This window comes from Struthio camelus, chromosome Z, assembly GCF_040807025.1.
Source record: "Struthio camelus isolate bStrCam1 chromosome Z, bStrCam1.hap1, whole genome shotgun sequence".
Lineage (NCBI taxonomy): Eukaryota > Metazoa > Chordata > Aves > Struthioniformes > Struthionidae > Struthio > Struthio camelus.
The window spans coordinates 17027340-17054180 of NC_090982.1; the positions used below are offsets into that span (position 1 = coordinate 17027340).

General features: G+C 48.2%; 1 long non-coding RNA gene across 3 annotated transcripts; it reads left to right on the forward strand.

The window, feature by feature from the left end:
• Nucleotides 1–135: 135 nt before the first annotated feature.
• Nucleotides 136–26841, forward strand: LOC138064582 (uncharacterized). 3 transcript variants are annotated; one of them, XR_011137838.1, is made up of 6 exons: nt 136–467; nt 960–1198; nt 6009–6056; nt 15485–15669; nt 16500–20449; nt 22177–26841. It is a non-coding gene; the product is annotated as an uncharacterized lncRNA (long non-coding RNA). The 3 variants fall into 3 exon arrangements; XR_011137837.1 differs by having other exon boundaries at nt 15485–20449; XR_011137839.1 differs by lacking the exon at nt 136–467 and adding an exon at nt 501–825 and having other exon boundaries at nt 15485–20449.

The following is a 26841-nucleotide window of genomic DNA, read 5'->3' on the forward strand; positions in this document are numbered from 1 at the left end:
CTGGGTGTCATTTTCCCTCCCTTTGCTCCAAGTCACTTGTTGACTCTTTGTGGGTTTCGTGGGCGTTTCCGGAGAGGTTTGACCGGCAGAAATATCTCTGTGTGCCCAAGGGGTTGTTTCTAAGTGCCTGGGGCCTGGGAGCTGCCACAGTCAGGGGTTACCGAGCGCCTTAACGCTGCCGACGGGAACCTCCGGCAGCGCCCGGGGACGGGAGACCCCTGTGTGACCACGCTCACAAAGCGGCAGCATGGCATACCGGACCCTAAAATACTACTAGCCTTGCAAGACCTTCTTTTCCTCAGGGTTTTAAAAACTTCCCATGTGGGTCTGGTAGCACCTCTCCACCCCAGCTTAACAAATAGCAGTCGGAGAGGTTTTTTTTAGCCTTTGTGTGCTCCTTTGGAAGCAGCTGGAAAAGCTTCCCATTGGGTTTGGGCTCCTTACAAACGTGCAAAAAAGGATTGCAGGTGAGCGATGGCTTTTATTTCCTTTTCTTCTTTTTTTTTTTCTTCCCCCCCCCCCCCGAGGGGGTGGGAAATCACCCGGCGCGACGCAGACCCCAGGCTATCAGCCCCTCTCAGCGCCGGTCGCTCCCGCGTAGCCAGCAGAGGAGCAACGTCAGTGCCAGCAGGTCCCCCGCAAGGCAGCGCAGGCCGTGCCGCGTCAGCCCGGCGGTGAGGTGGTATTGCCCTCTCGAGGGTGCGAAGCTGTGCTGTTGCTGCTGCCGCCGCCTTCTGAGCGCGCGGCAGAGGTCCGGCCTCTCCGTTCCCCCGCGCGCGCGGGAGCGCACCCTGGGCCGGTGCTTACACACCACGCCAGAGCAAGGTAAGCAAGCCTCCCAACGTGCTGGCAAGTCAAATATTTTCATTTCCTAATGGTTTTGTCACTTTACATAGGTATAATTGAATTCCAACTGTTGACGCTTCTGCTTTTTCTTTTCCTTTTTTTTTTCTTTTCAGATGCTTCTCACCAAAGGCAAAGCCAGCTCAGAGCCCCCAGAACAACCGAGCCTGGCTGATGCACAGCAGTGCAAACTGGTTTTCGCCCGTGACCTGGAAGACGAGGCCACTGTCTCGTGTCAGAAAGCAGATGCGTGGAGCATGGGCTCCCATAGGAAGCCAGTGGCTGGAAACGGCAAATGTCACCAACGTGCCCAGTATCTGCTGCAGATCCTGGGACCAGAGCACTGCTCCTCGGGGTGAGATGTAGTGCAAAGTCCCCCGACGTGGCTGGTGATGTTGGCCGGGAGGGATCAGGTGCAGCTGTGAGTGCTGCAGAAGGGGGTGTGTGCGTGTATGCGTGTGTATACACGCATGTGCGTGTGTCAGTAAGTCCCGGAGGGCGCTTCCACACTGTCCTTGAATAAATGGCTCTTTCTGTGCACGGCAGCTTTGCCCCGGGGGCCGCCACAGCCCACATGCAGCTCAGAAGCAAAAAATGATGCTGGCACATGGAAGCAGACCCATGCAACTGCAAAATGCCATTTTGATGTCTCGTCCCTGCCCTCAGACCACTCCTGGCCTTCTTTGTAGCGCTGTCGCTGTTTTGCTTCACTTTGCATTTTTTTCTATGCTTCTAAGTGCACATATACTGCAAATGTTGCTGAAAACACCATTTGCCAGAGAGATATCCTTTTCTGATAAAACTACTGACAAATAGGGGTAAGAGGATGCTCAGCTTTTCCTGCACGAATTGGTTTTATTTTAGCATTGATATTGTTCAAGCAAATGCAACTTCTGAAAATGCTGCAGGTAGCAAAAGGGGAACAGGGATGATGAGCCCCCATGCTCTCTTCTTGCCAGGAGCAGTGATCTTATGAGGACAAATTTAGTAACTTTCAGCCTGAGCACGGTTTACAAGGTGAAGTTGCCATGAGTAACATGGTTGCATGTCAGCAAGTCCTATTATTTCAGATCCTCTAGAGAGCCATTTTGACTGCTTCTTTAAAATAAGTTTGAAACGTCCTCTCATCTCTTGTGTTTGTACAGGAACCAGCTCTGCGAAATCCTAGTGCTCCACAGAAGCAGCTGAAAGCTGGTGTTTCTGTGAAATGCCAAGGAAAATTAAGAGGATAGGCCCCACGATGTTTATTAAATGGCCTGGTGGTTCTCCTAAACTTTAGCAATACTTTTGATGCCCCCTAAGTGTCTGGCACGTGTGTGTTTTTAAGAATTCTTTGAACAATGGAAAAAAAACTTTGCAAATAATTGTTTTCTGAACACCCCGTTTTCCCTGGAGTGTTTCAAAATGTCTTATTTACAGTGAGTGGTGTAGTAACCACCCCCCCCACCGCCCCGAATCTGAGAGCCAGTGTGCTTCTGACACCTGAGAAGGACAGTACTACCCCGTACTGTGTAGGTTTTAGAAATGACACAGGTTATTAATATGAGCTGCGTTCCTTCCTCCATCTCTCCCTCCTTCAATTTTTCTCAGCTTGCAGGAACCAGCTGAGTGAAAGTAATCAAAATCTAAACCACTGCTCCCAGAGAAACTCCTCACAGTCTCCGTCACTGCTGCAGCAGGCGCCAGGCAGGTGGAAAGTGTCCTCAGCAGCTAACCAAAGGCGTGACGGAAGAAGCAGTAACAAGTGGGAAGATCAGAAGCCGGGCTGCAGTGAGTCCCTCCGTCCTGATAAACCTCTGCCACAGCGGGAGAGTGACCTACCGGTGTTGTTTTCTTTTGTTTTGTTATCAGCATCTTGAACCAAACCTGGTCGGGACTTTTCTGGAGAGGTGTGCCTCTCTGTTTTGTTTCAAGCTCCTATTTCTGAAGCAGCAGCAAGACAAAATGTTCCCACAAAAAGACTGCACAGTCAAGTATTTGTTTTTCTCAATGATAACTGCTGATGCTTACTATGTTCTTGGCACTGCTTCGTGCATAAAGTCAACAGCAGAGTTCCTTTTGGCTGAAGTCCCTGTCTCAGAGCGTGTGTGTTTTTGGTTAGTTAATCTCACAAAGCTAAGCAAGGAGCCTTGCTGTGAGATTGTGGGATGGCTAGCTTTAAAAGCTTTCAAAAAGTTATATAGCGACAAATGGAAGACGCTGGGTAACCCTTGACGCCACGGTGCAAGCAAGGAAGCGGGAAACTGAGAGCTGGTAAAGGTGTATGAGGTTGCAGTACATCTCCTTTTCTACAGCCCCACTCGCCTCAGCCCTAGACCGAGGCTCCTGGTCGTCTCTGTTAGGAAAAGACGAGCAATATGCAAGAGGTGACTAGTGGGAACGAGGACTGAGCCACCCCACCGCTTGAATCTGCAGAACGGACCTGCCCCGAGCACCAAAGCCTGGCCCGTTTTACCCCCCTTCTCTGATTAGAGCACCAAAGCCCGACTCCTCCCTACGCGGCAGTCACCCACGCGGGTGCTGGAGGGCTGGAGCTGACAGTGCTGAGAGAGCAGGCCAGGCGTTTTCTGACTAAGACAGAAATACTCACGCAGATGATGAAATGGCGGTGTTTATTTGAAGCTGTTGCAGCTCGGTTATTATTGCACAATTCTGATGTGATGCTATCTGCCTGCCGCAGCGTTGATTTTTCAGGATTACTTGGAAAGAGACGCCTTTGCGCTGGTACGTCATTACTACAGAAAACTTCTACATCAACATGCCCGCAAAGAGAGGAGACAACTCAGGATGATGGGCCTGTAAGACATAATTGTGTACTTTTGCTTGTGGCTTCACTGGAATTTCACTTACGGCAAGCCACAGGAGAGCCCACGTTAGGGGAAGGACAAAAGAGCAGCTTTGTTCAACCACTGTGACAAGGAGGATGAACAAAGAGTGTGACAGCGACAATCAGGAAAATTCACTCGCTTAGATGAGAGTGTCAGTGCGATCTGTATTTCTTATTCCAGCTATGAAATTATCCCTTTTTATTACAACCTGGTTCTCTCCCCCTCTCTCTCTCATTTTCGAGCTTGCTGCCTGGGCAGAGCTATTTCAACAGCTGTCTCTAAGCTGGTTTGGGTTAAAAGGCCCGTAACTGGTAGCCTGCCATCACCTTCTGGCTCGCCCTTTGGTTAGCTGACCACAAGGGCTACATGGGCTCGAAGCACAAGCTACGCCTGCCCCGTGGTCGCTCTAAGTTGCACTGCTGAAGGCGGCCCACTGAAAAGCCACCGCGCTGCTGCAGCAGAAAGACCTATCTGGCCCCAGGACAACACGAACAGCAGAAGGGTAAGGAGTTGTCAGGCCAACAGCCTGAAACAATATTTTTACAACCATCGGGAATGCTGTGACACCAGTCAATTCCTGACTCTCTGCCTAAAGCCACTTCCACATATTTCCATCTTGCATCACTCTTCCTTTAAGCCTCCAGTGTGTAAACCCACAAAGGGGAAAGTTTTAAAAAAAAAAAAAAAATTCAAACCCCCCAAATCCACCACAAACATTTTGAAATTTCCCAATAGCTATTAAGAAATTTTTGCCTGATGAAAAGACTGAATAAAAGCACAGCAAGGCCTGCAGGATGGATTTAGGGTGTATTTTTGGTTAAACTATTCTATTACAAATTCAGGACTGGGAAACCCCAAGCAGACCTCCAGACCTAAGCCGGCTATGCTTTCTTGAACAGACTCACTACAAACCACAAGACTGGGACTCTACATGCGTGCAAGCAAGAAGTTGTGGTGCCAGCAGAAGAGGAAGCGCTTAGTTTGCTTGGGGCAGGGAGCCCTTCTGCGAGCTGACCCGAAGCAGAGGGGCAGGCGGGCCTCTGCAGAAATGCAGGGTGGAGGGACAAGCACCCCTGTGTCATGTCTTCCTGAGGGAACCTGATGCTTTTTATCGCTCTTCAAATGACCGATATTTTGCTAAGCCGTGTAGGGAAAAGACATGGCAGGTCTGAGCTAAAGAGTATCCCCAGCTCTGCAGCAGGGCTGATGCTGAAAGGCAGGTAGGTGCGAAGCAGACCCAGTGCCTTTGGTGGCCGAGAGGGTCACGGCTGTCTGCAATGCCAGCCAGAGCTCGTTTTGGCTGTGGTGCCTGCCACAGCGGGGTTGTAGGGAGCGAGGCATGGCAGGCTGCTGAGAAACAGCACGTGTCCTTCCCTGCCGAGGTCGACGATCTGAGCATTAATGTTTTTACCCAGGGACTGACACGAAGCAGACCGGGGATCTTCAGTTGCTGCAGACTGGTGATGTTGTACGTGCCATGCGGCCAGGAGCAGGTCTGATTTCACAATGCCAAAACAGACTTGGCTGATCTCCGCTCTCCTCCGTCTGCTTGATATACCAGGGCCCATCTGGCATTGTACACAATATCACAGCTGTCTCAGGAGATCGCTATGTTTTGCTGCAATTCCCGGAAATATCTTCCCATTGTCAGCATTTCTATGGTAACTTCTTGGGCTGCAGACTCACTCAAGGCTGAAAATGGGTAGCCAGTACCCTTCTGCTAAGACACTGATCCTGCTAAAGGCGCGTCGTCCAGCCTCCATCATATTGAGATATGCTGAGGAGGTGTCAAGCCAGCATAAAGGTCTTGCCGTTAATTATCTGTTCTTGCGAGAGAGATATCTAGAGACACACACACAAAATGCTGATGCTGAAACAAATAGAGGAGGTAGGACTGTTTTCAAAGTGCAGCAATTACCATTACCATTAAGTCAGCTGGTCTGAGTCAGATAAGTGCTTTTTGCAGGTGGAGCTTTCATGCGCTGTGCCAAGAAGTAATTGCGCGTCTGTTGGGTTGCATCAGTTCAAGCAATAGGGACATAGATATCCACAACGGGTACTACCAAAGGTAATGAAAGAAATGGCATAGTTATACAAGAGTTGTAGACAAATCCATTATCCGTGGTGAAAAATTAGGCCATGCTCTCTGGAGAGCAGAAATGTGGATTTATCACGCCGTTCCAGATTGTTTTAAAATATTTTGTCTACTTAATGTGATGCTAAACTCCCTGTTACTAACGCTTTGGTGTGTGCTGTCTGTCACAGGTTAGGCCCCTGAACAAGGCCTTGGCATAACCTATTTCTCTATTAAACAAAGCATTTTTTCTCACATCCCAGGTTAAGATGCTGAGAGTTGCCGTTGTGGGAGTGATGAAGAACAAAGAGGTATTTTGCCAGATTTTTCTCTTTCACTCTCTGTTGGCAGCTCAGACAAAAGAGCCCCAAACACCTGTTTTTACTCTGTGGTCTACTTGCCACAGCACACCTCATAGGCATCCTGGGACGACATCTGCCTTGTACTCACATGCAGGCTACACTGTTGTAAGGAGCTGGGATTATGGGTGCTCCCATCACACTGATCCCAAAGGCCAAAGCAAAGCTTTGAGGGGGCAAGTCTGATGCCCCCAAGGATGAGTGCAGCCAGGAGCATTCACAAACCAACCTGACTTTCGTAACCCTACTGTGTGAAGGTAGCAGGATCACAACAAACCTGGGTGACACTCGTAGAACATCTTGAGGGCACCTCAGAGCAGCTGTCCTAGCAAAGGAGGAAGATGTGGCTGGTGGGATTGCTGGCCCAGGCCTCACATCTGTTGTGCCAGGTGTCCACGAGTCTTCAGATGCAACACAGGCTAATAGGTGGCTCTGCAGCACTACCGGGGAGCCCATTGTGCCAGGTACTGCCCGCGCAGAAACAAGCCACATACATACCTCCCTTAATGGTCAGGGAATGTGGAAGGTCACTCCAGACTTCATCTTAACCTTTTCCCAGGGTTCAGCTCACCCTAGCTCTGCTGCGATGCCTGCAGCTAGTCAGAAATATGAGACTCTGGGACTCTGGTATCCACCAGGCACAGAAGCAGGAGAAATCTGCAGCCACGTTGCTCAGCCCCCGGACTGCTCCCCAGGGTTTTTGCAAAAGTCCGAGCACGCTCTAAAGGATGTGCTCTAGGGCGCACGCTCTTGTGCTGCCAGGAGCCTGCTGCTGCTAAGCACAGCCACCAGCACGGGAAGGCCTGCGTGGCCTATGGGCTGAGCATCCCCATCAGCCTCCTCCGTAGAAGCTCGGCCAGCCCCAAGATCTCTACTTCCTGAGCGAGATGCAGAAAGAGGCCGTGAAGGAGGAGGTAGGGAGTGCAAGGTTGCTCAGGCAGGATTACGGGGTGGGAGGAGCTGGATGAAGGGGTGGCGTGTGGGGTGGGGAAAGTGTAAAGAGGTACAGGGCTGCCATCCTCGATTCCGGAGGGTGTGTGATGGGAGCAAGGGGAGCGGCGATCTGCCGCTGGGTGCTCGTTTACATGGGTAGAGGCAGAGGGAAGGTGAAGATCCCTCAGGCAAGGGCAGAAGTGGAAAGGGAGGTGGAGGGTGAGGATACAAACCTCTCCTTTCCATGTCTGCAGATGGCTCGGCATGTCCCAGGAGCTACCATCACTTCCACCCAGGCGGGACCTAGGGTCACCAGTTATTTCAGAACAGCCTCCTCCTGCCACAGACACGCAGGGCCCCAGGTCCTCCCCCTGGCCCGGGCACTGCTTGGCACTGCCTCCCGCAGAGCTGCAGAGTCACACTGAGGGGGGCCCTTTCACTGTGAAGGGTGGGATGTCGGGATCTTTTTTCCTTGCTATTTTATTTCGTCCGCCTTACCATTTAAGAGGAAAGTTTTTGCTCAACCGCTTATTCAAATAAAAAGCTTCCAAATTACTGAAATGTATGATAGTTGCCGCTGATAGATATTATGAGCTATGAAGAGTTCCTGCATTCTATGAATCCAATTCTCATTTGCATTAAAGACACTTGAGGCCATTTTGTTGACATATAAATTTTTTCTGTGGATATTCATCACATACAAGCCCACTTTTCTGTCTCTTTATGCTGCCAAAGTGGTGGAAATAGACATATAAATCAGGCTTATGGGCTCCAAGATCTATTCACAGCTTTTTCTGCGTCAGAAGCAAAGTGGACTGACAAACGCAATACACTACCTGGAAAAAAAAAAAAAAAACGCCTGAGTTTGCCTCCACTCACCTCTGGAGCCTTCCCAGAGAGGAAAGAAAAAAGAAATTGAGGTTGCTACAAAGATTAAAGAGATAACCAGGAAACTTGCACCTTGCTTCTCCTGGCCACTGCAGCAAGGGCTTATGTTTGTTACACCGGGGTGCATAAACTTCTGCTGGCCGCTATTGTGACCACAGCTGCGGTGGAGAGGCCTGACCCTTGCTAGTTAGCTCGGAAGTAAGTTAGGGTGAGTGGTGTCCCTCCGTTGTGGGGATCTGTTGCTGTGCAAGAAGGCAGTCTTGGAATTACAAATGAAAGATACATGATGACAAATTCCATTTGCAGTTTCTCCTACTGGCAAGACAGAACAGAACAATCTGTTTAGAGTAAAGCAGAAGCAACTGATCTAAAGCCAATTTTAATGTTGTACTACAAAAACTCGTAATTTCAGAGCCACGTAAGCTGCTTGTAAATGATGCCAGTTCATCAAGTCGGCACGATGTATTTCTTTCATCCCTATTTTTGATACTTCCCACTGTAACTCCCAAGTAAAATCAGGTAGAGATCTTGTTTAAGCTGTTCTCACTCTCCAGAGAGCAGTTGTTTAGACCAAAGGCCAGATGGGATCACATTACTATATAGTGACTGTCTGTGTGCATGCATTTAGCTGATGGAAATGTGAGATAACGTGCATTAGCTTGGCCTATTAGTTAAATAACGTTTACCTCAAGTTGGTCTTTTCACAGGCTAAGAGTGTGTACTCTGACATTTACAGTAACTCAGCTTATGCTCAGAAATTTCGCACAAATGTTGACTATTAGCTCCTTCCATTGTTTTAATCTGCCTGAGAAAAAGCAACAGAGTTTGATCAGTTATTAATGACCTGTGCAGGGTCCAGGTCGTTGCTATCCAGGCTCCCAGCATGGCCATTCTTATTAATAAAACTAGTGCCTTGATCATGAAAGTACTGTTAAATTAAGCAATCAGAAACCAATGATGAAGAACAAACCGCCATTGTGCCAGCTGTTATACAGCCATGAAGTAATTGCTGTTCCCTGCCTCCAGAGAGCTTCGAACATGAAAAATGCAGCAGTGGGATAGTAGAAGAGGGCGATCAGCAGAAAGAAGTATGTTCCTGTTGGTTTGAAATTACAAGGAAAAAAGCAACAGGAGTAGAGAGCTAGAGAGGCAAAAGAGAAGGAATATTTGGCCAGAATAATGCCAGGTTATGCCTGCTGCTAATACAGAGAGGTCTATTCAGCTGGAGTTTCTCTGAGGTCATAGGGCATGCTGCAAATAACAGGGACTGTTGCACAGGGAAGAGGAGCATCACAGAAAACACATGGGATATTCCCCCAGGTCCAGAGTAGCCTATCAATCGGAATAACCTAACATCCTACCAGTCACGACGGTACCTTAAATCTGTCTCCTCCTTCCGGGGAAGGTCTGTGCGCTCTCTTCCAGAGAGTCCGCAGCTGAAGACTTGGGAGCATGTTCGAAACAGCTCCCATCTAGTATTTCGGAAGATTTGATAAAAACAGATGGTGGACAGTTAAAAGTCCTGCTCATGGACTGCCTCAGATCAGGGCCAGTTAGCGCAAAAGCGCTATCTGGGCAAAAGGTGCGTTTGGAGCAAGCATCCCATCAGCCCAAAAGAGGATGTGTGTTTTCTCACATCTAGGAAATACTTAGAGAATGGTGTTGGTCCCAAACTGCTCACTCATATGGTAATTATTTTGCTCTGTGCTGGTTTAATATCACAGCAGGTGAGGTAAAAATCTTTCTAGATCAGGTTGATGATAGTCTCTTATAAATTCAATCAATAATTCATTCTTGAGATTTTTGTAAATATCAATTTTTTGTGTCTTTGCCTCAGGAGACCTTTCTTCAGCTTTATGGAGTCTGGATTCATGATCCTTGTTTGCTTCAAATGCATAGGGTTTTTGTTTTTGTTTTTTGCTTTACATTTTGGACTCAACCGAAAATCCTGATGCTGATGATCTTTGAGGGAGGAGGGAGATGATCTTCTAGAACGCTTTGCATCAGAGCATTTTCAGTTGCCTGGAGATTTTAGTTTGCCAAAATGAAGGATGAAAAGCTCCTTTCCTGCTAGACTCTAGCCACTAGGATTCTCACTCCTCCTTTCTGAAAGAATCCTTGTGCCTTGTTAAAACAAATGCAGAAGGGAAAAAAAAAGCACATTTTTTTTTCCCTCAGTGCCCTATACTAGGACACAATTCCTATCCCCACCATGTGGGTTTGCATCATTTTGCACAGACAGATGTGAACCTTCCTGCTGAGCATAATGATCTACAGCCTAGCAAAGACTGACAGGAAAATAATTTACCCCGGAGGCCAGATTTTGCAAATACCTGCCTATGCGTATATACCTAAGCAAGGCTCACAAGCAGACAGTTTCTGACTGCTTTCAGCCTGGGCCCTCCATACGCTCAGGTACCCCATGGAGGAGAAAGCGTGCTATGTCCCTCCCCACTGGGGATGCTGCAGGGTCACAGCCAAAAAGCAAATATTTTCGTGCAGTATTTCTCGCACCTGTGTTGCATCTCGCATGAAGTGCTCTAATGGTTTTGCTTATTAAATAGCGTTGGACGCTTCTGTCAGTCTGCACGCAGACAGCAGCCACTGCCTGCTGGGAGAGCTGTCTGGAGAAAAGCTACGCCAGCTGAGACAGCAGTCTGATTTCATCTCTGAAGCCAGGGCCGAGGAGGCCTATGTAAATAATAAATGTGGGTGCCTGTTTCTGCCCGGGCTGTGGATTGCGGCCTGTTTTTCCTTCTTGCTGTCTCCAGTTCAGCAGTCATGGAAACTGCGTTTCTGCCCTCCTGGAAGCCTCTCCACAGCCAGGCAAGGGGACGAGGTGAAAGACGGCCATGCAGAAGACAGCAGCTGGCAAAGCGCAGGCGACTGCTCTGTGTGACGGCATTGTAGGGAGGATAAGGGCTATCCCATTTAGTTGAAACTGAGCGGAAGAAGCCTATCTGCTCACGCTGGAAAACCCAGTTAACACTACCTTGCCTGAAAAAAGACTGCAGCCTACAGTCGTTAATGATCACACATCAAACATTGGTCGTGGGATATGACCAGGAGCTGCCAAGCCCAAAAGCACAAAAGGAGTGCTTTCTGCTTCTGTTTAGAGGTGTGTTTGACTCCCACATGAGTGGCCGAAGGATCTTCTGCCCAGAGAAGCTGGGTTTTAATGTCCTCAGAAAGCCTGGTCAGCATTCTCGATTTCCGTTTTCCATCAACAGGCATTCATCAGTCATTTCAGCAAAATCAATGTGGAACTGTGCTGAGGGTTCAAAAGTCCCTAATTTAAGTGATGGCTGATGGCGGAAAAACCAAGATTACTGAGTGGAAATTAGGCAAAACTTTCCATTGACCAGCCAGCTAAGAAAGCTTGTGATTCTCCTCTGAACTGCAGTAATACCCTGTGTAAAGAGCAGATGTGGATGGATAAGGCCTAAACCTTGCACCTTCGGCTGAACAATATTAACCTTGGACAGCTGTACAGAAAGTAGCTGCACGAGTGGTAATGATACATAACAACATTATCATCATTTGAAAAAAAAAGGGAAAAAAAAGGAACTGACTGACTTTTAATCAGAAGTGCCTCACTGACAGAAAAAAATAACATACAGCAGATGAAACATTTTTTATTTTCTATATGTTTCCATTTTTCATTGAAAACAAACAAAGAAAAACAGTTTCAAGGCTTAGGGGCGAAAAAAAATCCCTCAAATTACCTACATAACCTTCTTGTATGAAATTTCTCAAGTAAAGAAAAATCACTTCCTTATTAAATTCTTTCTCTGGTTTTACCAGAACTGGAAGTTAAAAATATAAGCATAACGTGAAATAACCATATTAGTGTCTACCTCTGGCTAGGAAAAGCAGTAAAGTGATAGAAAGGGATCCAGTATTTTTCTTCTGTCATGCAAGCTGGAATTGTTAGAACGGCTAGAAAACCTTTCTCTTTGCCCAAGAAACAGCTACTGGACTAGAATTATATCCACAGAGGTGGCAAAGTTACGGAGACTTTGGATAAACTGCAGTGATGAAATTAGGTACATTGTGCAATAAAATGGATATTGCACAGCCAAGTGTCACACCAGGTTTCTCACTAAGGTCATGTATGCATGCATCCATGTGCAATCTAAAACAAATTTTGTTTTTAAAAATGGACTCATAAGCCAAATACACACACCTAAAAAGGTCTGATTTTGAGAAACGTGTAGGCTGACTACACTAGCGAAGTTCACTGCACTGTCCAGCTCTGCTGTCAAATTGGGTAGGTAAACTCCACTACAGCACAGCCCAAGCGAACAGGCAACCCTGAGTAACCTCTGTGACGGTGAAGGAGAAGTGGGCTGCCAATAGTATGTTATGAGAGGGTGATGCAGACCCACAGAAGTGATGACTAATTGAAAGTCTCTACCTTCTCAGGCATTAAATCTTCATTCGAAGAAAACTGGCAGATCTGATGTTGTTGGAAGAGAAGGGTTCAATAAGTCTGCATATCCCAAGACCACCCAGGCTTGAAATCAACAAGAAAATACGCTATACTTCAGAGAAACATGGCTTTACAGCCCCTGCTAATTGCTGAAGTTGTGGAGCTGTCACAGCTCTACTGCTGTAAAACTTGCAGACCAAAAGGTATACTTCTGGGATCTGAAGACATGGTCAGCAAGCAAGCAAGACTCAGCACAGACAGATATAAACCCTGTTCTCACAGTAGCCTCTTGGAAAATGGGACACTCCTAGTGCTTCAGCCTCCACCCTGGTCTGAGCTTGTTTTCGTGCAGTGGTGCACTATCAGCAGCTGTTCCTGGAAAGCACCACCAGCTTCTCCGCAGGCAGAGCGGGAGGGAGCAGCAGCGCTACGCACCGACCTCTCAGCTGCTCCGAAGCTGCCGGGATGCTGTGGTGCCAGGAGGAGTGCAAGGCCTGCAGGGAGACCAAAACAGCTGGGAGACAAAAGTCCTTGCCACCATGGAGAAAAGACTGTAGTGTTATGAACATCCTCCCAAACGTCTCCAGTAATAGTCACTTTGGGACTGTGGGTCGTACCAAAGGTTAGAGGAGGCAGCTCGGGCAGTAAAAACTACTTAGGGCAACTGCTGACATTGCTCAATCAAATCAGAGCATATGACTTTGAAGGTGAAGATAAGCCTTATTTAAAATGCAAAGTACATGCATCTTAAGAGTTGTGCAATCCAGCCGTGGCAATAAAGAAAGCCATGGCCTGTGCAAACATATGACATTTTTATACTCTTTCTACTCCCAAGGATATGATGCAACACCCAGTTTAAGTCTTGAGGTCATCAAACCAGTGGATTCAGAGCCGAGTAGTCTTTAGGGCAATTTTTTCTTCTTGTCCCAGATTACAACCCCCTAAAACTTCCTGGGCTACTCAGCTGTTGAAGTCCAGAGACCCCCTTCTAATAACTGAATATCACATCTCAGCTTCTGGTAACTCCACCTTTTACCTCTGGCCCTTGCAGCTTAGCCCTGCTATTCCAACCTCTCTGATTTTCCTTTTCCTCCTTAGGCACCAAGTTCACTCCACCTTTCCCTTTCAGACCCTCTCTGCAAACCCCTTCAGCTCACTGCCTGCTGCTAATGCCCCTTGAGAAGTATCAGACACTGCTGTTTCATGTCTCCTTGCACTTACAGAATAAGCTCTTGAAACTCTAAGATATAGAACAAACATAGAAAAAAAGTGACTACTGACCCATAAACTCAATAGAAATACGGTAATCCGGAGTGCCGGGGGCTGGAGCCTAATTTTACTGGTGTGTGGGTACAGCAGGGCTAAACCCACTAGTATAAAAGTGTCAGTGATGTGGAGTAAATAAAAGCAAATCAGACTTTCTTTAATGCTCCTAAGAGCAAGTGCTCTTTTTCCTGCCCTCTCGGGTTTCCTTCCTCCCACCGTGCAAGCTGAAAGAAAGAGAAGGTTGAATGCTCTTGCCTTTCTCCAGCCAGGACACAATTTAACCCTCCAAATGAGATCCACTAGACGACAGGAGGAATTCAGGGAATCACTGAACTAAAATACTCACGTAGATGTAACACCTACATGGGCAGGTATGGGCATATACCTACATATAGGTATGTATGTATGCATCCATGTGCCTGTGCAGGTTTAAGGCACCTGAAGATGCCTTTTAAAAGTATTTAGTGTGAGCCATCAAATGCCAAATGATACTGTTCTTCCGAATCCGAAGCTTAAAATAGCTTTTATGGCTTGTGCTGGTGTAAATGGCACTGAAGTGTCGCCAGCACAGCGCAAACAAGGCAGTCCAGCAGGAACACCGCAAGGGCATGTTTCCAAACTGAGGTGTTCATCCTCCCTTCCCTTCCCTCAGAGTTCAAGCCTCTGCCAACCTGCCATAAACTCAGCATATGCTGCAAGCTTCCACTTATAAACATCTCCAGCAGAGTACAACCTCCGACAGCTGTGTTGTTTCTGTTCTTGGTGATGGCCCCAAGCAAGGGCTTTTAAACAAGTGAAGGGCAGTCCAGCACACAATGCAAGCTGGCTTCATGGTGGTTCTCTCCTTTTTTCTGGCAAAAGCTAATCCACGCACAAATGCGATGCATTCTAAAGAAACATGATGAAAAACTGTGAAGTCTGCTTTGACAAAACAGTTGTTCTTGGATCAGACAAAGAGGAGTCATTAAAATCATTGTTACAACAGCCTGCAAATACATTCCTGATGGTTTAAATGCAAAACGCAAGTCACCAGAGGCAAACACTTTCTTAAAATGAACCAAATGAGATTTGTGGTCACAAAATCAGAAAATTAGCTACCACCCTACGGACTTGGAAGCTATTTCTAAATATAGAATTGCAAAGTATGACCATGTTAGAACTGAAATAATAGATTTTCTTTATCATTCTTTTTTCTAAGTAGGTTATGGTGTCCCCAGCTACGAGCCTTCCATTGTTACAGATTTAAGTTACGATTTTTTGGCTTCTCGTCACACAAGATCTAAGCCCTATTTATATTCCAAGTCACTGTAGATTAAATAAGGGTGCAACTTAAAAATCACTTAGTTGAACCAGTGCAGGTACTCCCTTCTATTCTTACAAAATAGATGTAAAGCTTCTTTAAATCCACATAGATTCAAAATGAGCATAAACCTTGGTTTACATTGAATTCACAGCACCCACTGTCTTAACCAGTCCTAAGTCACATTAGAGCTATGCTGAGCAGACAAGATCCAAACCTGAAAGCATGGCATTTAGCTTTTGATGGGAAGATGCTTGGTGGGGTCATGCATCTCACTAAGGTACAATCAGCAGAGTAGTGAAAGCTAGCCTTGCTGCGCCTAACAAGCAGTTAGGAAGGAGTGAAGCTCTAAGATGAATAGCTGGTTGCAGAGACTCTTCTCTCTTGATACCAGGGAATTGATACCAGTCCCTTCAGTTCAAACTTGGCTATACCTGCACAGGAGCGTCCCAAATTGTGCTAAACGTGATATCCTACATAAGTGCATTATACTTGCAGCCAAGCTGGGAGCCGGGTCAATGCAGCTGCATCAACTAATCACAAAAATATTGCTTCTTGCAGCAGCATATTTTATAGGAGCTGGGCGCTGCTTTTGAGGAGCTCCTGGAGAATGTGCAGCTGGATGAAAACGCCTGCGTTTTGTTTCAAAGAAGCGCTTTTGTTCTGGGTTTGCTCCATGACAACCGCTCAAAGGGCCAAACCCATGAACAGGGCTCCCCGCTCTGTGTGAGACAGTACAACAAACCGTAAGTCAAACTACTCCTTTTGCTTAACAGGCCACGGCTTTCTCCAGCCTTATAACTTCTGCATTTCAGCCGTGTTTCATGATGTCTTGCAAGTAAGCATGGCATGCGGTTGCATGTGTTCTTCAGTCCTGTTAATCGCTATGTAACAAAGACAGAGGCGCAGCCCTTGTCCCAGCTGTGGCAACTCTTTCCAGTGTTTGCTAGGAGAAAAACACTGCTGATGCCCCTCTAAAATGCTCTGCTCAAGAGGAAACCCCTCACACCCAGGGGTGCCTTGCTAAGCAAAGGTGTTTCTTTGTTTTGCATTTTGACAAGCCAAGGAAGGTAAATAGTATGTTTTTGGTCACAGAACGTGGGTGCTGACATTTGAGTTTGACACTATTAGATTCTTTTGGATTTTTAGCAGCCCTATTAGAGTAGCGATTTTCAACTTGTTTTCAATTTCCACAACCCTCAGGTTTTCTGACAGAGGCAAAGACCCACCTGTGGCAAATGAAAACTTATTAGCGATAGGTTTCTTTTGTTGAATTATCTCCTGCCAGCACAGCAGGCGGAAATCTGTTAGCGTGGCATAGGCTGACATAGAAACCACATTCTGAAATTTACTGGCAAATTCGATAGTCCAGGACTAAAAGCGAAACTCTACAAATGCACAAAGCTTGAGAGAGTTCAGTGCAGAGGCAGGCTGAAATCAAAACCAAAAATTTGCCCAGGTGAAAGCAAAATCCAGCTAAGCATGTCACTGAGCTGAAAGAAAAAAAAAAAAAGAAAAAGAAGTAGTTCACTGCTGCTGTCACAGTTTCTTTATACATTGGTATTTTCCCACTCAGGTTTGTTCAGCCTATGTGGAGCCCTTTTGGGTGAGCTGGAGGGGTGACCACTGGAGGAACGACCACTCTTTACTCCTGTGCAATGACACCAGTAACATAATCCACTCACAGTCACTGGAAAACAGAAGTCACAGCCTAAACCATGCGGAAGTTGAAAAGCACGTGAAAAGGCACTCACGCGCTCTGAACTAGCTGGTGGCCACCTATCTATCTGCACGTGGGCTTGGCGGTTTGGTCACCAAGGCCAGGCATAAGCAAAGTGTCAAGAGACCCTCGCCACCACCACTGAATTAAACTTTACAGCAGTTTAGTGAGAGAGGGAATAGCTATTGCTCTCACCAGGGTACCAACCCCAAGCATCCGGATGGGAAAAAATGAGTAGTAAGAAGAGGCAGTGACCAGCCCAGAAGGTGTTAGTGTCCCAGCCGGAGAGCGAACCTGGGTCATCGATGCCACACAGCAGCACCCTAAACCCCAGGCTGGACTGCCATTCTCCAACATCACGCCAAAGCCAGCAGCTGCGATTTCTCCTGTGGCTGTATTTATAACATGGACAGGGAGTCAGGAAGAGACACGAATAATCAGGAGGAGGACAGTGAGGGCTGGAGTCTCTGCTGCCTGGCATCTTGTATGTTGCTCAGCATCACTGCAAAGCAAGTAAAGCACCTGGCAAATTAGGTTGACAGCTTTATACCTACTTTTTTGCTGGGGGGCACAGCTCAAAACACAGAACAGCATAGCTGACTGTTAGGTTTTCTTGTTGTTTTTCAGATGAGGACAGTCGTAACTTTCAGTGTAATCACACAGCCGCAGAAATCAACAGCCTTTGACTAGAGATGCTCTATTTCTGTGAAACTACCCGGGGAAGCCTTGTTTTCAACACAAATTTATGTATGAGGTCATCTCTGAAGCTGTAAACAAGCTCAGAGCCTGCCTTTTTGTGTGAGCTTTGCTTCCCCATTTTCAGGTATCTGCTGCTTCATATACGCAATCATCTCCAAGTTTCAGGTTCAGTTACCACGACCCCGCATCCATCTCATCTTAAAATTGTCCATATAGGACGATGTGAGCCCAGTCACCTGCTTGGCAGGGCCTCAAGCCCGAGAAGATTTGAATCAATCACGGTGCAGAGAGCCAAGGCGGGCAGGCTGGCATCGGGCTACCCCCACCCTCACGTCCAGCCCTGTTTGCTTGGTTTCTCAGCGAAAGCAGCCTCACGCTGTCCCAGCTTCAGAGTGCACGCACACCTGTCTGTCCCCACCTCTCGGATTTCAGCCAAATTTCACAGAGGAGCAGTGGCGTCAAGGATATTAGTTTCCTGCAGGTTTCGTGGGATGGGCGGCCAGGAAGTGAACCCACGTGACTCGCACAACAACATGAACTCCACCGTCAGAGACAAGAGACCTGCAAAGTGCCAGGCTGCAGGAGACCAGTCGCTGGCAAATCCACTGCTCACAGACCTACCTAGCAGTTTCGTGCGCTGCCCGTATCCTGTAAGTGGCAGCCCAAGAGAATTTAAATGAAGACTTTTGATAATCCCCATTAATATTACTGTAAATGGACAGACACTAACAAAAACGGTTGCGAGAGTTTCATATAGAAAAGATGTATATGCTGTGAGCAGTCAGTGACGCGAGAGCGAAGAATTGCGAGAGAAACTCATACGAGTGACACGAGCCAGGACCTCCAAGGCAGCAGAGGCCTTGAAAGCAGGGGTGCAGCATGATATCAGAAGACCCAGCGCTATCCACCCAAACAGTCATTTGCCAACCCCTTGCTGTGTGACAGCCGAACAAACCTGCCCCTCGCTGATAGCGCAGGTGGAGCTGCCCTCCAAGCGCATATCCGACTCCAACGCACACAACTGCGCGCGCAGGCGCTGCTGCTGTCGCATGTGGCATGCTGAACCGATCTCTCCGGATCCAATAACGCCGCTTGGAACAGGCATTGCTTTCAGAAAACGTCTTTTTAATGTGTGTGTGTTTGGTCAGGCGTCTTGTTCTTGGTGGTTATCTGCACCCCGCAGCCCCAGAGTAGGCAGGGCGCTGTGCGAACCCCTGGGAGGTGGCAGTCTCTGCTTGCAATCCTTCAGCCAGCTTTCCAGGAAGGGCCTGTTTCAGTATGCCTGTGGTTCCCTCAGGGAAACCGCACCACTGGCCTGAACCTGCCACCCCAACACTAAAGAAAACTACGCACAGTTTCTGTCGGTTCCCTCAGGTGGCAAACCTTCCCCCTGAGGATGCTCCTCGGCAGCAGGGCTCCCCGGGCCCACGCTGCCCGGGGCTGTGTGCCGACACAGCGAAAGGCAGCTCTGCCCCCGGGCATGTCGGAGATGGGCTTTTCCAGAGCGGAGTCAGCGCCTACCAGGCTTAAGGCCCTTTTCCGCGTCTTCCATCCTACCGGGCGCTGAAGTGCATCCACGGGACCTTTCATCCCTCGGAAAATCTGAGCCTAAAAGACGGTGCTGGGGACCTGGAAGAGTCAAGAGGTCAAGCCCTCAGCCAAATCCTAAAGCTCAGCCTGGCGAAACGGACGCAACCAGCAGTTGCTGCGCAAAGGGAAAATTGTGCTCTTCCCGGGTGACATGCAAGGAATCGGTTAATCACAGCATCCATTAAAGCTAAAGCTCAGGTCCCCCGACAGACATGAAACGTTGTCCGTAGACAGCAATCTTCATCGCTGAAAGCAGGGGACGCTGGTTTTACATAACGCGTACATCACAGTGGGAATGATTTTCACCTTTCCAAACCCTTTCTTACGCCCTGATGAAACGCAGGTGAGTGAACTGCCAACGGGGAGACAGACATGTATTTGCTGCCACTGTGGCTAGCTCTTCAAAGCAAATAACCTTCACTATGCACATTGTAAGGGAGGTCCTGGAGTTCACCCAGGGCCTCCAGACACCGCTGCAGGACACGTAAGAGTGTAGCTAAAGCTCCTTCCCAAGCCCAGCTGTTGGGGCTTGGTGCAGGAAAAGGAGATGTTGAAGAGAATGAGGGAGAGAAGATACACCCTCTCCTCCCCGTTTCAGCCGCTGGGGCCGGCTCTGTCATTTGCCTGCTCTCTGTTCAGGCCGTGCTTAACGCAGGTGGCGATTCGGGCCCGTGTACGTAGCTGGCTGGAGCTCAGAGCAGAGCCCGCCTCAGCCAGGATCCGGGCGTCAGCGCTGGGAAACCGAAAGCGGAAAATAGCAGGTTTCCTTGAGTGCAGGGACTGAAAGGGGCAAAGCATGGGGGTGGGGGGGGGGAAGAAGCAGCGAAGGAGCTGAGATGAAAGACGGCACCCGGGAACAAATGTGAGAAAGGGAGAAAGTGCTTCTGAGGGCGAGAGACAGAGAGAAACAGGGAGCTGGAGGCGAGCGGTGAGGAGGGGAAGAGAGAGAGCGAGTGAAAACGTGCGTTTGCGGGTTTGACAAAACTAAGCACATGAAGCTGTCTGCAGGACAGAGCAAATGCCTCTGTGCAAAGGGCAGACGGAGGGCGCAAGCGGGAAGCTGAAGGTGCAGCTGACGGCAAACTGCTGGTCAGCAAAAACAGAGCGATATGCGCTAGGGTTAAATGTGCAACCGTTAGTCAGCGTCCCGCGTACTGCCTTGCACAAAGAGCTAACGACACACTTTCGTATTACCTTTCATGCTGTAACGCACTCTCTTTCTTACACTTATTGCATGCCTAGGTTTCTGCAGGATATCCATAACGTGCACAGCCCCCAGGGCAAAAAAAAAAACCCACATGCCCCCCTGTTCTGCTGGGTTGCTGGGCAGTGCTTTACCGGGGCATAAATCATCTCTGCGCTCGTCCACATCCGCGGAAGAGGGAGCGCACCTGCCAAGATGGAGAGGAGCAGAAAAAGGAAGAGGAGAGGCGGACGCCAGCCCTCGGCGTGTGCTCGGATAGGGGGGCAGCAGCTGCCTGAGCTGCTCGGGGGAAACCAGGGCCGTCTCCAGGCTGGTATGTTCCTCCCCGGCGGCTGCGGTTTGTTAGAGGCAGGGCGGCAGGGCACGCTGAAGGAGGGCGGAGGAGGCTCTTCCCCTGCCTCCTTTCCCCTGCGGCAGGCAGCCTTTGCGCTCGGCGGCCTCCCGGCTGGCGTTTTGCACAGGGGAGAGCAGGGGAGCCAGGCGACCCTGGGCAGACCCGGCTCGCCGGCGTAACCACTTGGGCTCCTGCCTGCGAACGCATGCACACATTGACATGGGCTGATATAGACACCTTCACAGCGCTTTCTGCGGTAAACGCCATACTGAGCTGCTGAGCCTCCACTTGCCCTTGGTGCTAACCTCCTGGGGGGGGACAAAGTCGAGACCACTGAGCAAAAATCTGAGCAGCCCTTCTACACTGAGCAGCGGCTTGCTGCAGGGACTGCTCCGTCAGAGACTTTGCTGCATTAAGAAGAGACAAGTCTCTTTTTAGAGATATATTTTGCACGTATACTGCGTTATAGGTGCTTTACATATAATAAATATAGATAGATTGATACACGCGCACTCACACACACAAACACACGCACTTAGCTTTACATAAAGACAAACAGTAAATTCTCATGCAGCATTTTAAGCTATTAAACTTTTGGATGATCTGAAATCATCTTAAAATTCAGACTAAGCATTATAACACAGGAAGGAAAAAGAAAGGACAACTCAAAAAATCAGAAAAAATGGTAAGAGCAGCAAGAGCAGGCATCAACAGGTAGAAACTGGAATGTATTTCTCAACCAATGAAGCTAGAGTCCAACTCTTAGTAACACAAGCCAAGGATGAGTACTCTGAAGTCCCATTTCATTTCTGAGCACTTCCAGTTTCTGTCAGCACATGAACCAGCAACTCTGAAACCGCGCTGGACACACGCAAGGACCAATCTCTCAAAGCTGGACCACACCACAACCAACTTGTGGTATTTGCAGTTGCCACATGCTGTGTAATTCATAATTCTCCCCAGATCCTGGTATTTTTACTGAAAAATTGTAACTGAAGCTGTTAAATGGCAGCATGGGCCCCCAGTAGATGCAAAATGCAAAGAAACAACTCAAAGAGACAAATGTATAAATCCTATTTACCTTCCTCTCTCACGTGCAACATGCATCTCTGCATCCTCAGCTTCCCTGTATAATGACATATAATGCAATACGGCGTAGACGTCTGTATAGCCACGTTTCATCCAGAAGAACTCCTGGGTCACCGTGTTTAAGAGGTGACACCCAGGACAGGAAGGCTGGAATTTGGAAAAAAAGGAAAAGGTCTCTGAAGCCTGGGGTTTGGAGGTTGCTACCCAGCTCTTCCTTGTCCCTGGGAGAAGGTCCTGTGTTGCACCGTGGAAAGTGTTTCTCGCGCTGAGGCTCCCTCGCCCGGCTCTGCACCTCTGGCGAGAGCCACCCTGCTCTGCATCTCCTCCGTCTTTGGCTTCAGTCATCTTCCTAGCAGCCGTGAGATGGATTTCTACTTGTGTTTCTGGAGCTGCAATTTTCTCTGCTTCGTTAAAGCTAAATTTTAACAACATGCAACTGGATCTTTCCAGCAACACTTTTTTAACTCCTTAAGGCCAGAAAATTATCCCCACTGCTTTTGCATTTACATGAATTTCACAAGAGATGCAGCAGGAATGGGGGATTTCCAAGGTACTGGAAAATCAGCAATTTTACCAACTGTTCTACAGAATAAGTATGCCTTTGTTTTTCTTTTCAGGTGAAATCATTACTCTCTCCAGTGTATTTTATGAGCGCTCATTACTTCACGGGAAGAGATCCTGGGAAGAAAAACCACAAGGAGGTTGAGGTATTTCCTCTTTTGAAAGCCAGCAAAACCCCAGCTATGCTTTGACATACAGCTAAAAATATAAATACTGCATTTTCAGACGAGGCTGTCTCAAGGCACCAGCTGGATGATGGTTGCAACACAAAAGTGCATCATCCACACAATTATAACGAGGCTTTCCATCGCCATCATATGCAGCTAGAATATAATGCATAGAAGAAAAACAGCTTTGCAGTTTACAAAGCTGTACCAATGCAGGAAAGGGCAGGCAGACCCTCCTGCAGCTGGTCAAGTACAGGAGAGACCTTCCCCCAAACTGAAACCAACTTCTACAGTGTTTGAGATAGCCTGACTTCTGCCTGTGTAAACTGGTCTTGTCCAGGGTGAGGTATCAAGAGGAAAAGACTTTCCATCCCCATTTGCAACACAAAAGAAAGGCCTAGTTCTCTATATTACTGATACAATAGCTAGATTAGTCACTGGCCATGACTAACTATAATCCAGAGAGAGAGCAGCAAAAAAACTGGGTAACGTGCTTGCAGTGCTTCCAAATTTTCTTTTCAGTAAGTGCTGAACCTAATCCTAGCACATGCACTGTCACAGGTATTTTGATCTGACCCAGAGCTTTCCTCAGGACATTTTTTATGAAATACTCCTTGCCAAGTGAGATTGTCAAATGTTGCTGCCAAACTTCTGAGCAGCTGCATATACAAGCCTTCCCTTTTGGGCCACGATGCAAAGTTTTTTGCAAGGTCTGAGTTCATCAGGAAGTTACAGGATTCTGCAGCTTTTTGTGCCTTTAACCTTTCTTTGAAACAACTTCCCGGCAAGATTATCTCAGCTTGGGAAATCATGCTGCAGGTAGCATCCATGTCTGAACATCCCCAATACTTCATAGTTTCACCTCCCACATAAAGCTGTGATTTTTTGCTCTATCAACTCTGCCTTACCACACTAGAAGACTGAAGTAGGACAAAGCTGACGAGTGTTTCAAGACGAAAGATACGAAAGGTAGAGACTTAAAGGCTGCTTCCTTTCTCAGGCAGACGATGCTGTTGTTTTTCTTTCTCGACGTTTCTCTTCCTTTTTACTCTATCTGGAAGCCAGAACGAGTCAGTGCTGGCAGAGAATTGGCACTTCGGCCAGGCAAGAACCGACCGTGGACTTTCGGAAATTCACACCACCCCCCCCCCCCCGCTCACAGAGCAAACACGTTGCTTTCTGCTTCAAAAGATCTATTTTGCTTTCCACTGAAGCCTCAGCTCTGAGCTCCCACCATCTCTCAGGCATTTGAAATGGTGAAGATCTGAGCCTGGCAGTTTGCATTTCTGTGCAGAGAAAACATGACAAAAGCTAGAGAAAGATCCTACCGCTAGCTGTTTTGATTTGAGATAGCCAGATATTGGCCTGTTTATCCTGGCTGGCTGTCATGAGGCTCGGCAAATGTATTTTTGGGTGTTCTTATCCCTCTTTGCTAGTGTCTGGAAGATAACTTCAGTAACGGGTTAGAAACCCACTTCCCCACCTATGGAAAGGCTGCACCACAGCACTGCTCACCAGGTGGTGTTCAGCCAGCAAGCGGAGCTGGCTGTAGGACACGTCTCACATGCACGTGTGTTTATTGGGCTTGGATTCGTTTTTGGTAGTTGACGTTCACTGCAAGACGTTGCCCTCCAGACACCACCCCTGTGCAGGTGTAACATGACTAGCTAACTTCCTGGCTGTGGTCAGCGTGGCTGCTGTCTCTCGTAATGCTGATAACATCCTCTTTCCCCTGGCGTGTTCATACAGTCTCCGTATTCCAAAATGCACTTTTGTGATGTTTGTGAAACCTCACAAACTGATCGGCAGCTCCAAGGAGGTGTGAACCACCTCTCCAGCTGTGGGGATTAGTGAGAGCTTTGGAGGAACTGGACTGGAACAAAACTGCTGAAGAACTGGGCAGAGAACATAAAATATTGTCAAAGTGATTCTCCGAAGCGGCAGTGTTGCCAGGTCGTGCATTACTGCCACAAACCTCACTCTCGTTAGTATGTCTCCAAGAGCCTAATTTTCTGGAAACAGCGCTACCTTCTTCCTCTTTTTTAAAGGAAGACACTCCAGCATTGCTTGCTGGGCGGGGGGGGGTCACTTAGCCGCCCCGCTCGGCCGCCCTGTGGCGGCTCCCAGGAGCAGAGCCAGGCGGGAGCGCTCTGGCGGGGGTAACTGGCGAGGGGCTCGCTCCCTCCTTTGCACCCCTCCCAGGCGCGCAGGCAGGCTGCCCGTTTGCTGGGGATGCTGCTTCTCTCCTCAAGGCCCTGCTCTGACTGCCCCAGGCAGCCCGCCCCGTCTGGCCCCACCGCTAGCCCACGGCCGTCTGCGGCTGTCACCCAGCTGTCACAGCGCGACGTGCGCTTTGCTGCGTCTAGGAGGCTGTCATCCTGGCTCACTCCGATGGGGGCTGTGCAATTGCATGGTCTCTAAGAAAAGGGGTCGTTTCCTCAGCAGAGGCCTGATGCCAGCTCTCAGTCAAGTCTGTGCGCTGACAGCAACGGGAACTGTAGTCGTGGCCGTCATTCCTCCTTGCTTTGAAATCACGCGAGAGGAATAACAAAGTAGCAAAAAAAAAATCCTCAAACCTATCACTGGTTCAGTCTACCCACACTGCTGATAGATTTGCACAACCTGTCCCTGTGGTTTCTAAACCCACACACAGTTTCCAGATTACACAAAGGCTTACTTTGTCATTAAAAGCTCAAAGTGACACACCTTCAGGAACGACTGTTTGCCTTGGACTGCTGAAACCCTGCATCTCACCATTCGATCAGCAACACCCTGGATCGTCACCACCTCACTGGGGACAACCTCCCTGCATCCCTGCATGGTGCACTTGACCTGATTTAGCTTTCACCCAGCCGAACTCAACTCTTAGTAAAACCACAAAGCGAGCGACGGGGTTGTCTTCTTAGCTAAGCAGTAAAAGCGATGAATTCCCAAGCACGGAGCAGCAGCCTGGGTTTGCGGCGCTATCACATGCACAGATTGTCCTCAGCATGTCCCTGCTAAGGGCAAAGGCCCCCTTTCCTGTCCACCTCCATGCCAACTCGCTGCAGGGGCAGCCTGAGCTGCCACCAGGCAGGAGAGCCGGGCAAACGGACACAAGTTACAGTCAGCCTCTACCCACCTAAGAGGAAAAGCACTTCTCGTGCTGTTACCTGGTGCCCGCCTTGCAGGAGACCTACCAGCCTTCACAAAGAGGGTTTGACGATTCCGTATCCACGGGCAAGCTTAAAATGTCAAGAAACGCCTTGCTGCCAAAGCAGCTTGTAGTTGGGGGTTGACTGGACAAGTCCGTATACAGTGCTGCAAGAGCAGGCTTTCCGAAAGCCTCCCCAGCTTCAACGGCTGCCCAGCTGTCAAAGAAACCGTGCAAGAAAAGAGCAAGGAAACAATGCTATCCACAAAGCTCACCAAAGTGCCAATGCTAATTCAAAATTCCTTTATGGGGGTTACTGGCAAATATCTAAAATAAAGATAATACTAAGGACAGTCTAGATGAAAAACAATACAGAACATGGCATCGGTTAAAAATTTTCAGTTTCAGTTCGTTCCTCCCAGGTCCACCGAGTCCTGCAAGATTTATAATAGCAAGTTATACTACATAGGTCGTGGTGATGTGCAGCTGCGACTTTGGGTCCCCCGTGGCATTTTCTCACTGGGGCTTACATGTCCACGAGGCTGAAAGGTCCTGCATCCGATCTCAGCTTTTACACAGTGCTGTCATCTTCTCAGGGGCACAGCGAGTACCAGAGCATGGTTTTCACGCTATCCCTCAGCCCAGGGATGAGCACAGTGCAGCAGTACGTGTGCAGACCTCTACTCACCACATTTATTTCCAAGGAAAGAAATGTTCATCCTCTCCTATAATGATGTCCAGAGGCTTCGTTCGACTTCATCAACATACCTTCCGTGTATGGGCTTGGTGGAAGAGCAGCCACAAAGTTTTATCCTCCTCGCTGGCCAGGCGATGTGGCTGAAACAGCAAATCCAAGGGACGTGCGACATGACCTAATCTGAAGGTGTCACTGCAAAAAAAGAGACTTGTGGAAATTCCATGCTAGTCTCAATAAAGGCACTTGTTAGAAAGCAGCAATTTTAGCAAGAAAGACCAACTCCAAATAGCACAACTGGAAAATGTCTGTAACCATTCAAATGTGACAGGGAGGGCATGCCCACCGCCTCGCGTGTTATTGTGTTAGTCACATCGGTACAAAGAAGGTAGAAGATACTAGATTTCAAATCAGCAGCATTTTACACTTTCCTCCTCTCTTTTGCATTGGAACAAGCGAAAATGGTGAGGAATCCAGCTCTGCGACTTCTCGATAAGTAATGAAGCTTCCCAGGAATAACACATACCATCTTTTTTCCCCCTTTGAACAAGTTCGTGACTAAGATCACAGTTTGTCTTCACTTCTGTAACATCTGGCACCCTTCAGAAAGAAGGCTGTGTTTGAACAGCAGGTCTTTATGGCAAGGAGGAATGTACATACCTACAGACAGCAGACAGGCAGGCACTCAAACTGCAGACCTTTTTTGTTTACTTATACAGAAATTGTA